Genomic DNA, 14,058 nt, shown 5'->3' with positions numbered 1-14,058 from the left:
ATATCACACTATATCCTGTATATCACACTATATCCGGCTGTATATGACATATCACACTATATCCTGTATATCACACTATATCCGGCTGTATATGACATATCACACTATATCCTGTATATCACACTATATCCAGCAGAGTGAAGGCAGATAGACGTAACGTACATGACTGAGGCAGTGATAGATCCAGGAAAGGGTTAAGGAGTAAGGGATGGGGGTTTTTACCTAAGGAATGTGGTGGTGGGCGAGCAGGAGGAGAGATGGGGGCAGGGGCCATATAAGAAATAGGTCCCATGTTAAGGTGTCATTCCTTTGTCCTGGACTTAAAGACTGAACAAGCAGTATGGATGCCTTGCTGAAGAGCGTTCAGGCCGCGGCTTTGACATGTAGGCCCGAATGGATTCAGGCCCAGCTAGACGAATTGCTGAAGAATGCCCGGGATACAGCATCTGTCCCTTCTGAACTTTCTGAACATCAAACTCTAAGAAGATCAAGACCTCCTGAGAGACTAACTTCTGAAATGGCCAATAGGACTCACAATAGGATCATAAGTCCTTCCGTTACTCCTAGGAAAAGAGCAAAGCGTAGCACGGCCTCTGATCCTGCTTACAAACCAGGAAGGAAACTACAGTACAAGAATAACAAAGGACAGAGAAAAGAGCCCGACCATCTAACCAGAGAGACACCAAGAAGTGCAAGGAGAAAGTCCAGCTCTACTGAGGTGCCAGCCAGAGAAGCAGCCACACAAGCTACAACTGACGTGACCACAGCCCACGATGGATCCTTAGAACTTCCTCAACAAACTTTGTATCATTCTAGAGGACATCATACGGCCTTACCCCAGGAAATAAACCAACACGGGGGGACGGGCTTAGGACACACAACATTTCCGGATCCGGGTTCTCATTACACGAGGAGTGGCAGGAATCCAAAAAGACAACTGCGCAAAAGTACTTTAACCAGACAAAGACTTCTTCGGCCGGCTCAGGATATGAGTCCGGCAAGAAATCTACAGCTACAAGACTCAGAAGAGATTCCAGACAATGACTATGACACAGATAACGACTGCCCACTAGAGGGCAGCAGCACGCAGCACTTCAATAATGGAGGGGCTGTAGAGACTATAACTAATACGTCACGGACGGCTGGTCAACCTAGGACGCAGCCAGGTATTGGTGAGAACACTTTTTCTTGTCCTATATCTAGTGTAACAACACCTGTAATGAATCCAGTGGGCGCAGTTTGGGGTGCAGTTCCCGGCAATGTAGGATGGGATCTTAATTCAGTAGTACAGCAATTAGTGTCCGGGGTTAAGGAGGCTTTGAGTCAGTCTAGCTTACCCATAACTTCTTCTCCTATTGCTGCATGGTGTGGAAAGGGTCGCCGGACATCGGAGGTGGTAAGTCAGTCGTGTGCTGATCCAGAGACACAGGAGGACGCAGTAATTTCACAAGGGGTTCCATTATCTGATGCAGCAAAAGGAGAATTATATGTATGTTTTGAGGGTCCTCTAGGAATTCATTTGAAACAGGAGGTTAGGGAGAAGATTTGGGCCGACGAATATGTGGAAATATTTTCATTATTGCCCTTAGAAAAATATAACTTGGATAGAGTAAGGTTTGATGAGAGGAAAAGAGAGGAACAAGAAAGACGGTATTGTCTCATCCCCCAAACATTTAGCAATTGGTTCCAGGCTTTTGCCATATTAGCAAGTGTAATAGGCCAAAAAACTCCTGAACATTGCTCTGCCTTATTTTGTTACATGAATTCTATCGGGGAGGCGCACCGTGCGTATGGAGGTTTAGCATGGCTGCGCTATGATGAGCAGTTTCGCCAACGAAAGGCTGGTCGCCAAGGGATTCGTTGGGATCACAAAGATATTAGTTTATGGATGCGTCTCATGACAGGGCCACGTGGGGTTAATCAGCCCTTTCAGGGCTATGTCGGCAGATCATCAGCAATCGGATTGTCGGCAGCAAACAGAAAAGGTTGCTGCTGGCAGTTCAATGATAGCCAGTGCAGATTCGGAAACACATGCAGGTACAAACATGAATGCACCTTCTGTAGTGGAAACCATAGCCTATCAAAATGCTTTACACGAAATAAAACCCCAACAGCAGAGATTAACCAAAAAGGGGGAAACCCCAATTAGACTCGGGGAGATGGTGGGCTATCTAAGCAGGTACCCAGATAGAAAAGCAGCACAATTGCTGGGGGAGGGTTTCTCAGAAGGTTTTAAGATCCCATCTACTTCAGGCCCATTAACCTGTTCTCGTAACCTTGCTTCAGCTTATACATATTCTCACATTGTCTCCACAAAACTAAACAAAGAAATTGACCTGGGCCGCATGGCAGGCCCATTCCCCAAAATGCCAATAGAAAACTTAAGGGTCTCTCCATTGGGGGTGGTCCCAAAGAAGGAACCCAATAAGTTTAGGCTGATCCATCATCTGTCCTTCCCTCATGGAAGCTCAGTTAATGATGGAATCGATCAGGAACTTTGCACAGTCTCGTATACTTCATTTGATACAGCGATTGCATGGGTACAGAAGTACGGCAGAGGAGCTTTAATGGCAAAAACAGACATTGAAGCTGCCTTTAGACTCTTACCAGTCCATCCAGAAAGCTTCCATCTCTTGGGTTGTCAGTGGCAGGTTTTATGTAGACTTGTGTTTACCGATGGGCTGCTCCATCTCATGCTCCTTGTTTGAATCATTTAGCACATTTTTGGAGTGGGTAGTAAAGAAGGAAGCCGGCGTGCGTTCTGTCCTGCATTATCTAGATGATTTCCTATGTATTGGTCCACCAAAGTCATTTGTTTGTGCTTCATTATTGGCAGCGATTCAGTCGGTTTTTAAGTGTTTTGGAGTACCGTTAGCATCAGATAAAACAGAAGGCCCGTCTACACTTATCAAGTTTTTAGGAATTTTGATTGACAGTGAAGCAATGGAGTGCAGATTACCGGATGACAAGGTCAGTGATCTGCTGGAGGCAGTCAGAGAAGCTAGATCTCACCGTAAGATCAGATTAAAGGATCTACAATCGCTGTTAGGGAAAATGAACTTTGCGTGTCGCATTATTCCAATGGGTAGAGTTTTTTGTAGGCGCCTAGCTGCAGCTACCTCAGGCATAACCTTTCCACATCACTTTGTGCGGCTGGCTAGAACATTAAAGGACGATCTGGCGGTATGGGAACAGTTCTTAATGGAGTTTAATGGGAGGTCATTGTGGATCAGACCACCGGTTTCAAATTTTGATCTAGACATCCACACTGATGCAGCGGGGTCAACTGGTTTTGGTGCATATTGTTCGGGACAGTGGTGTGCAGATAGGTGGCCAGAGAGTTGGAGAAACAATGGGTTAACACGAAACTTAGTACTCCTTGAATTGTTCCCCATAGTGGTTGCTTGTGAAATTTGGTACAATATTTTCCAAAACCGAAAAGTGAGATTTCATTGTGATAACTTGGGAGTTGTAGAAGTCATCAACAAACAATCAGCTTCTTCCCTGCCTGTTGTTACGTTGCTGCGTCATCTAGTGCTGCGCTGTTTAAAGTCAAATTGTCAGATTACAGCTGTGCATGTCCCCGGTGTTTGCAATTCTGTGGCTGATGCTCTGTCTCGTTTTCAGTGGGACAGATTCCGTTCGTTAGCCCCGATGGCAGAGGTACAAGGCAAGAAGTGTCCGGATTTTCTGTGGTCACTGCCAGTGACACCGCATACGCTCTGATAGAACGGTCTGTGGGTGTAAGCACATGGCAGAGGTACCAGTCAGCATGGAGGGAATGGGAAGACTTGTGTGCTCTAGTGGGACATGATGCCAGGTTACATGACAATGTTTCCTTGTTGTTATTTTACATTAGCAGGGCCTTTGTGGACGGTACTTCATTGTCCAGTATTGATAGTAAAATGTCTGGATTAGCTTTTTGGTTTAAGTTGCACGACTTCACTGATTACACAAAGCATTTTTTAGTTAAGCAGGCCCTAAAGGGTTACAGGAAAAGTTGTAAGAAGACCAGAGATAAACGGCGTCCGATTTCTTTCCAGTTATTGCAGCAGATACTGAGTGTACGAGGCCGAGTCTGTAGCAGTCCCTTTGAAGTGTTTCTCTTTAGTTGTGCATTCACACTGGCCTTTTTTGGCGCTTTTAGAATCAGCGAGTTGGTGGCGAGTAGCTCCACCAGAAGTGGGGGTCTACAAGCCGAGGACGTGCATCAGTACACAGACAGAGGGGTCTACAAGCCGAGGACATGCATCAGTACACAGACAGAGGGGGTCTACAAGCCGAGGACGTGCATCAGTACACAGACAGAGGGGGTCTACAAGCCGAGGACGTGCATCAGTACACAGACAGAGGGGGTCTACAAGCCGAGGACGTGCATCAGTACACAGACAGATTAGAATGTTTTCTGGCAAAGTCAAAAACTGATCAACAGGGTAGAGGAAAATGGATCACATTGTTTCCTTTAAGCGGGTCCAGGGCCTGCCCGGTCATCTGTTTTAGAAACTATGTCTCAAGAAGGCCAAATATCCAAAGTTCATTACTAATTCATGAGGATTGTAAGTCATTGTCACAATTTCAATTCACAGCAGTTCTTAAAAAATGCCTGACAATATTGGGAGAGTCTCCAAACGCATTCACTTCACACTCATTTAGGATAGGAGCAGCCACAGAAGCTGCTAGATGGGGCTTAGAGCCTGACATAGTTAAAAAAATCGGGAGATGGGAATCGAGCAGATTTAAGAGTTACATTCGATTACATTTATTATAAATGGCGTACATGTATATATATATATGTGTACATTGTGGTAATCTTATAGTAGTTGTGTCTTCATTTAGACAATTGTGTGATAATTGTGTTTTTGTTTTTTGTTTTAGCTGAACAGCAATGCCTGGTTTGGATCATGGGACATTCATTTGTTTTTTGGGGGGCCTTACGTGCAGCAGTCAGGCCTAATGGCAAACAGTTGGGGTTGCCCAGTTCCTTGGCACGGGTGACATGGATAGGAAAGAGGGGAATGCAGTGGCATCAGCTGTTAAAAGAAATCCAGTATCATGTGGAGTTCTACCGCCCCCCGGACGTCTTACTTATCCATTTAGGTGGTAATGATTTAGCAATAAGAACATCAAGACATTTAGTTAGGAACATAAAGCTTGATATGTTGAATTTATGGAGGTCTTACCCAGAAACAGTGGGGGTCTGGTCGGATATAGTAGCTAGACAAATGTGGAGAACAGCGCGATCAGTGGCTCGCATCAATAATACAAGGATAAAGGTTAATAAAAAAATAACAAAATTTGTGTTGGAAAACGGAGGGGTGGCCATACGTCACCAGATGCTGGAAAATACAAAGGAACATTTTTGGAGAGATGATAAGGTACATCTTAATGACATTGGCATTGATATATGGATGTTGGGAATACAAGAAGGAGTAGAACGAGCCATTAAGTTGTGGAGGAACTCACTCTTGTAAGGTGTCACAAGAGCGAGTCTTGGCGGGATGTGGTTGTTTAAACCCCCTCTTTGTTGGTTGGAGAATTATGTTTTTAATGGGGTCCCTGGGCCAGAGCTCAGCGGACAGTGGAATATGGGTCCCTGGGGAGGAGCTCAGTGGACAGTGGAATAGATGGGTCCCTGGGGAGGAGCTCAGCGGACACAAGGAAAATGATCAAGGGGTATACCCAGATTCCCCCTTGAGCTAGGTGTACACGGCGGAGGGGGATATGGGGCTGGGATTTATAACAACCACATCTCTGGGCCGATAATCTTGTTTTTTCTTATTGATGTTTTTTCTTATTAAAATAAAGGGCTGCTGTGGCCAAAATTTTAATCCATGTCACGCAGTGTGTGGTGTCTTATTTATTAGATTACCAGGAGCGCAATTCACTAGTCCATCAGTCAAGCAGAGTGAAGGCAGATAGACGTAACGTACATGACTGAGGCAGTGATAGATCCAGGAAAGGGTTAAGGAGTAAGGGATGGGGGTTTTTACCTAAGGAATGTGGTGGTGGGCGAGCAGGAGGAGAGATGGGGGCAGGGGCCATATAAGAAATAGGTCCCATGTTAAGGTGTCATTCCTTTGTCCTGGACTTAAAGACTGAACAAGCAGTTGTCCCACCCACCCTCCCTATAATAAAGGGAAATGTATCAATATCAGGACTTTGCAACACTGTCAATATTCTAACAATGTTATCGGTATTCAACATCATCGGTATTTTATCAACATTATTAGTATTGTATCGTATTGTATCAATTGTTATCAGTAATGTATCCAAATTGACAATGTCATATCAACATATTAATATTGTATTAACATTTTAATATTGTATGTTACAGCAGCATTTGGCGGCGGCGGGATGTGGTTGTTTAAACCCCCTCTTTGTTGGTTGGAGAATTATGTTTTTAATGGGGTCCCTGGGCCAGAGCTCAGCGGACAGTGGAATATGGGTCCCTGGGGAGGAGCTCAGTGGACAGTGGAATAGATGGGTCCCTGGGGAGGAGCTCAGCGGACACAAGGAAAATGATCAAGGGGTATACCCAGATTCCCCCTTGAGCTAGGTGTACACGGCGGAGGGGGATATGGGGCTGGGATTTATAACAACCACATCTCTGGGCCGATAATCTTGTTTTTTCTTATTGATGTTTTTTCTTATTAAAATAAAGGGCTGCTGTGGCCAAAATTTTAATCCATGTCACGCAGTGTGTGGTGTCTTATTTATTAGATTACCAGGAGCGCAATTCACTAGTCCATCAGTCATGTATATCACACTATATCCTGTATGACATATCACACTATATCACACTATATCCAGTATATCACACTATATCCTGTATATCACACTATATCCTGTATATCACACTATATCCTGTATATCCTGTATGACATATCACACTATATCCAGTATATCACACTATATCCAGTATATCACACTATATCCTGTATATCACACTATATCCAGTTATCACACTATATCCAGTATATCACACTATATCCTGTATGACATATCACACTATATCCAGTATATCACACTATATCCGGCTGTATATGACATATCACACTATATCCTGTATATCACACTATATCCTGTATGACATATCACACTATATCCAGTATATCACACTATATCCTGTATGACATATCACACTATATCCTGCATATCACACTATATCCAGTATATCACACTATATCCTGCACACTATATCCTGCACACTATATCCTGCACACTATATCCTGTATATCACACTATATCCTGTATATCACACTATATCCTGTATATCACACTATATCCTGTATATCACATTATATCCTGTATATCACACTATATCCTGTATATCACATTATATCCTGTATATCACACTATATCCTGTATGACATATCACACTATATCCAGTATATCACACTATATCCTGTATGGCATATCACACTATATCCAGTATATCACACTATATCCAGTATATCACACTATATCCTGTATGACATATCACACTATATCCAGTATATCACACTATATCCTGTATGACATATCACACTATATCCAGTATATCACACTATATCCAGTATATCACACTATATCCTGTATGACATATCACACTATATCCTGTATATCACACTATATCCAGTATATCACACTATATCCTGTATGACATATCACACTATATCCAGTATATCACACTATATCCGGCTGTATATGACATATCACACTATATCCTGTATATCACACTATATCCGGCTGTATATGACATATCACACTATATCCTGTATATCACACTATATCCAGTATATCACACTATATCCTGTATATCACACTATATCCTGTATATCACACTATATCCTGTATATCACACTATATCCTGTATATCCTGTATGACATATCACACTATATCCAGTATATCACACTATATCACACTATATCCAGTATATCACACTATATCCAGTATATCACACTATATCCTGTATATCACACCATATCCTGTATATCACACTATATCCGGCTGTATATGACATATCACACTATATCCTGTATATCACACTATATCCAGTATATCACACTATATCCTGTATGACATATCACACTATATCCAGTATATCACACTATATCCTGTATGACATATCACACTATATCCAGTATATCACACTATATCCTGTATGACATATCACACTATATCCAGTATATCACACTATATCCAGTATATCACACTATATCCTGTATATCACACTATATCCGGCTGTATATGACATATCACACTATATCCTGTATACCACACTATATCCTGTATATTACACTATATCCTGTATATCACACTATATCCTGCACACTATATCCTGTATATCACACTATATCCTGCATATCACACTATATCCTGTATATCACACTATATCCTGCACACTATAGCCTGTATATTACACTATATCCTGTATATCACACTATATCCTGCACACTATATCCTGCATATCACACTATATCCTGCATATCACACTATATCCAGTATATCACACTATATCCGGCTGTATATGACATATCACACTATATCCTGTATATCACACTATATCCAGTATATCACACTATATCCGGCTGTATATGACATATCACACTATATCCTGTATATCACACTATATCCTGCACACTATATCCTGTATATCACACTATATCCTGCACACTATATCCTGCACACTATATCCTGTATATCACACTATATCCTGCACACTATATCCTGTATATCACACTATATCCTGCACACTATATCCTGTATATCACACTATATCCTGCACACTATATCCTGTATATCACACTATATCCTGCACACTATATCCTGCACACTATATCCTGCACACTATATCCTGCACACTATATCCTGCATACTATATCCTGCACACTATATCCTGCATATCACACTATATCCTGCACACTATATCCCGCACACTATATTCTGTACACTATATCCTGTATATCACACTATATCCCGCACACTATATCCTGTACACTATATCCTGCACACTATATCCTGTATATCACACTATATCCTGCACACTATATCCTGTATATCACACTATATCCCGCACACTATATCCTGTACACTATATCCTGCACACTATATCCTGTACACTATATCCTGTATATCACACTATATCCTGCACACTATATCCTGTATATCACACTATATCCTGCACACTATATCCTGTATATCACACTATATCCTGCACACTATATCCTGCATACTATATCCTGCACACTATATCCCGCACACTATATCCCGCACACTATATCCCGCACACTATATCCTGTATATCACACTATATCCCGCACACTATATCCTGCACACTATATCCCGCACACTATATCCCGCACACTATATCCCGCACACTATATCCCGCACACTATATCCCGCACACTATATCCCGCACACTATATCCCGCACACTATATACCGCACACTATATCCCGCACACTATATCCCGCACACTATATCCCGCACACTATATCCCGCACACTATATCCTGCACACTATAACCTGTATATCACACTATATCCCGCACACTATATCCTGCACACTATATCCTGCACACTATATCCTGCATATCACACTATATCCTGCACACTATATCCTGCACACTATATCCTGCACACTATAACCTGTATATCACACTATATCCCGCACACTATATCCCGCACACTATATCCTGCACACTATATCCTGCACACTATATCCTGTATATCACACTATATCCCGCACACTATATCCTGCATATCACACTATATCCTGTACACTATATCCTGTATATCACACTATATCCTGCACACTATATCCTGTATATCACACTATATCCTGTATATCACACTATATCCAGTATATCACTATATCCTGTACACTATATCCTGCACATCACACTATATCCAGTATATCACTATATCCTGTACACTATATCCTGCACATCACACTATATCCTGTATATCACACTATATCCTGCACATCACACTATATCCAGTATATCACTATATCCTGTACACTATATCCTGCACATCACACTATATCCAGTATATCACTATATCCTGTACACTATATCCTGCACATCACACTATATCCTGTATATCACTATATCCTGCACACTATATTCTGCACATCACACTATATCCTGCATATCACACTATATCTCGCACACTATATCCTGTACACTATATCCTGTATATCACACTATATCCTGTATATCACACTATATCCTGCACACTATATCCTGCACACTATATCCTGTATATCACACTATATCCTGTATATCACACTATATCCTGTATATCACACTATATCCAGTATATCACTATATCCTGTACACTATATCCTGCACATCACACTATATCCAGTATATCACTATATCCTGCACACTATATCCTGCACATCACACTATATCCTGCATATCACACTATATCTCGCACACTATATCCTGTACACTATATCCTGTATATCACACTATATCCTGTATATCACTATATCCTGTATATCACACTATATCCTGTATATCACACTATATCCTGTACACTATATCCTGTATATCACTATATCCTGTATATCACACTATATCCTGTATATCACACTATATCCTGTATATCACACTATATCCTGTACACTATATCCTGCACACTATATCCTGTATATCACACTATATCCTGTATATCACACTATATCCTGTATATCACACTATATCCTGTATATCACACTATATCCTGTACACTATATCCTGCACACTATATCCTGTATATCACACTATATCCTGTATATCACACTATATCCTGTATATCACACTATATCCTGCACACTATAGCCTGTATATTACACTATATCCTGTATATCACACTATATCCTGCACACTATATCCTGCATATCACACTATATCCTGCATATCACACTATATCCTGCATATCACACTATATCCAGTATATCACACTATATCCGGCTGTATATGACATATCACACTATATCCTGTATATCACACTATATCCTGCACACTATATCCTGCATATCACACTATATCCTGCATATCACACTATATCCTGTATATCACACTATATCCAGTATATCACACTATATCCTGTATATCACACTATATCCTGTATATCACACTATATCCTGCACACTATATCCCGCACACTATATCCCGCACACTATATCCCGCACACTATATCCCGCACACTATATCCCGCACACTATATCCCGCACACTATATCCCGCACACTATATACCGCACACTATATACCGCACACTATATACCGCACACTATATCCCGCACACTATATCCCGCACACTATATCCCGCACACTATATCCTGCACACTATAACCTGTATATCACACTATATCCCGCACACTATATCCTGCACACTATATCCTGCACACTATATCCTGCACACTATATCCTGCACACTATATCCTGCATATCACACTATATCCTGCACACTATATCCTGCACACTATATCCTGCACACTATAACCTGTATATCACACTATATCCCGCACACTATATCCCGCACACTATATCCTGCACACTATATCCTGCACACTATATCCTGTATATCACACTATATCCCGCACACTATATCCTGCATATCACACTATATCCTGTACACTATATCCTGTATATCACACTATATCCTGCACACTATATCCTGTATATCACACTATATCCTGTATATCACACTATATCCAGTATATCACTATATCCTGTACACTATATCCTGCACATCACACTATATCCAGTATATCACTATATCCTGTACACTATATCCTGCACATCACACTATATCCTGTATATCACACTATATCCTGCACATCACACTATATCCAGTATATCACTATATCCTGTACACTATATCCTGCACATCACACTATATCCAGTATATCACTATATCCTGTACACTATATCCTGCACATCACACTATATCCTGTATATCACTATATCCTGCACACTATATCCAGTATATCACACTATATCCTGCATATCACTATATCCTGCACACTATATCCTGCACACTATATTCTGCACATCACACTATATCCTGCATATCACACTATATCTCGCACACTATATCCTGTACACTATATCCTGTATATCACACTATATCCTGTATATCACACTATATCCTGTATATCACACTATATCCTGTATATCACACTATATCCTGTATATCACACTATATCCTGCACACTATATCCTGCACACTATATCCTGTATATCACACTATATCCTGTATATCACACTATATCCTGTATATCACACTATATCCAGTATATCACTATATCCTGTACACTATATCCTGCACATCACACTATATCCAGTATATCACTATATCCTGTATATCACACTATATCCTGTATATCACTATATCCTGCACACTATATCCTGCACATCACACTATATCCTGTATATCACTATATCCTGCACACTATATCCTGCACATCACACTATATCCTGCATATCACACTATATCTCGCACACTATATCCTGTACACTATATCCTGTATATCACACTATATCCTGTATATCACTATATCCTGTATATCACACTATATCCTGTATATCACACTATATCCTGTATATCACACTATATCCTGTACACTATATCCTGTATATCACTATATCCTGTATATCACACTATATCCTGTATATCACACTATATCCTGTATATCACACTATATCCTGTACACTATATCCTGCACACTATATCCTGTATATCACACTATATCCTGTATATCACACTATATCCTGTATATCACACTATATCCTGTATATCACACTATATCCTGTATATCACACTATATCCTGTACACTATATCCTGTATATCACACTATATCCTGTATATCACACTATATCCTGTATATCACACTATATCCTGCACACTATAGCCTGTATATTACACTATATCCTGTATATCACACTATATCCTGCACACTATATCCTGCATATCACACTATATCCTGCATATCACACTATATCCGGCTGTATATGACATATCACACTATATCTTGTATATCACACTATATCCTGCACACTATATCCTGCATATCACACTATATCCTGCATATCACACTATATCCTGTATATCACACTATATCCTGCACACTATATCCTGCATATCACACTATATCCTGCATATCACACTATATCCAGTATAAGATATCACACTATATCCTGCATATCACACTATATCCAGTATAAGATATCACACTATATCCTGCATATCACACTATATCCTGTATATCACACTATATCCAGTATAAGATATCACACTATATCCTGTATATCACATTATATCCAGTATAAGATATCACACTATATCCTGCATATCACACTATATCCTGTATATCACACTATATCCAGTATAAGATATCACACTATATCCTGTATATCACACTATATCCTGTATATCACATTATATCCTGTATATCACACTATATCCAGTATAAGATATCACACTATATCCTGTATATCACACTATATCCTGTATATCACACTATATCCTGTATATCACACTATATCCTGTATATCACACTATATCCTGTATATCACACTATATCCTGTATATCACACTATATCCTGTATATCACACTATATCCTGTACGTCACATCCTGTTAGACCGCACAGATTCCCCCCTGTAGATTATATAGGACCCTTCACCTCAGCCCTTGCTTCTCCAGGTATCCGGTCAGTTCATGGCAGCGGAACTGCTGAGCAGAGCAGGGAGTTTCCCGGGACGATGATATCTGATGCACCAGAAGTAACACTAAATCCGAGTGGCCAGGGCACCTCTGGTGACGTCACGCCCATGTGACCAGAAAGGGGCGTGGCCTCGGCCGACATGGCAGACACATGACTGCTCGCTGTCAGTGAGAGGCGCACGATGTTGTAGATGTGATACCTTGTAATGGCGACTATAATAAAGATGTCACAGAGCAGCCTCCAGACTCCTCCGGTCTCTTCATCAGGCAGGGTGTAACAGAGCAGCCTCCAGACTCCTCCGGTCTCTTCATCAGGCGAGGTGTAACAGAGCAGCCTCCAGACTCCTCCGGTCTCTT

At 40.8% G+C, this 14,058-nt stretch overlaps 1 protein-coding gene across 1 annotated transcript in view; it reads right to left on the bottom strand.

Annotated features, from left to right (window-relative positions):
• The window catches only part of ABCC10 (ATP binding cassette subfamily C member 10), an 89,672-nt gene extending 75,928 nt beyond the window's left edge, over window positions 1–13,744 (bottom strand). The window contains exon 1 of the mRNA XM_075338947.1: window positions 13,661–13,744. The gene's annotated coding sequence lies outside the window, so the exon portion shown is untranslated. The remainder of the gene's footprint in view (window positions 1–13,660) is intronic.
• Between the last annotated feature and the right edge of the window lie 314 nt (window positions 13,745–14,058).

The sequence above is a fragment of the Anomaloglossus baeobatrachus genome, chromosome 3 (genome assembly GCF_048569485.1).
Source record: "Anomaloglossus baeobatrachus isolate aAnoBae1 chromosome 3, aAnoBae1.hap1, whole genome shotgun sequence".
In the NCBI taxonomy this organism is placed as follows: Eukaryota; Metazoa; Chordata; class Amphibia; order Anura; family Aromobatidae; genus Anomaloglossus; species Anomaloglossus baeobatrachus.
This window is presented reverse-complemented; position numbering and strand designations above follow the sequence as displayed.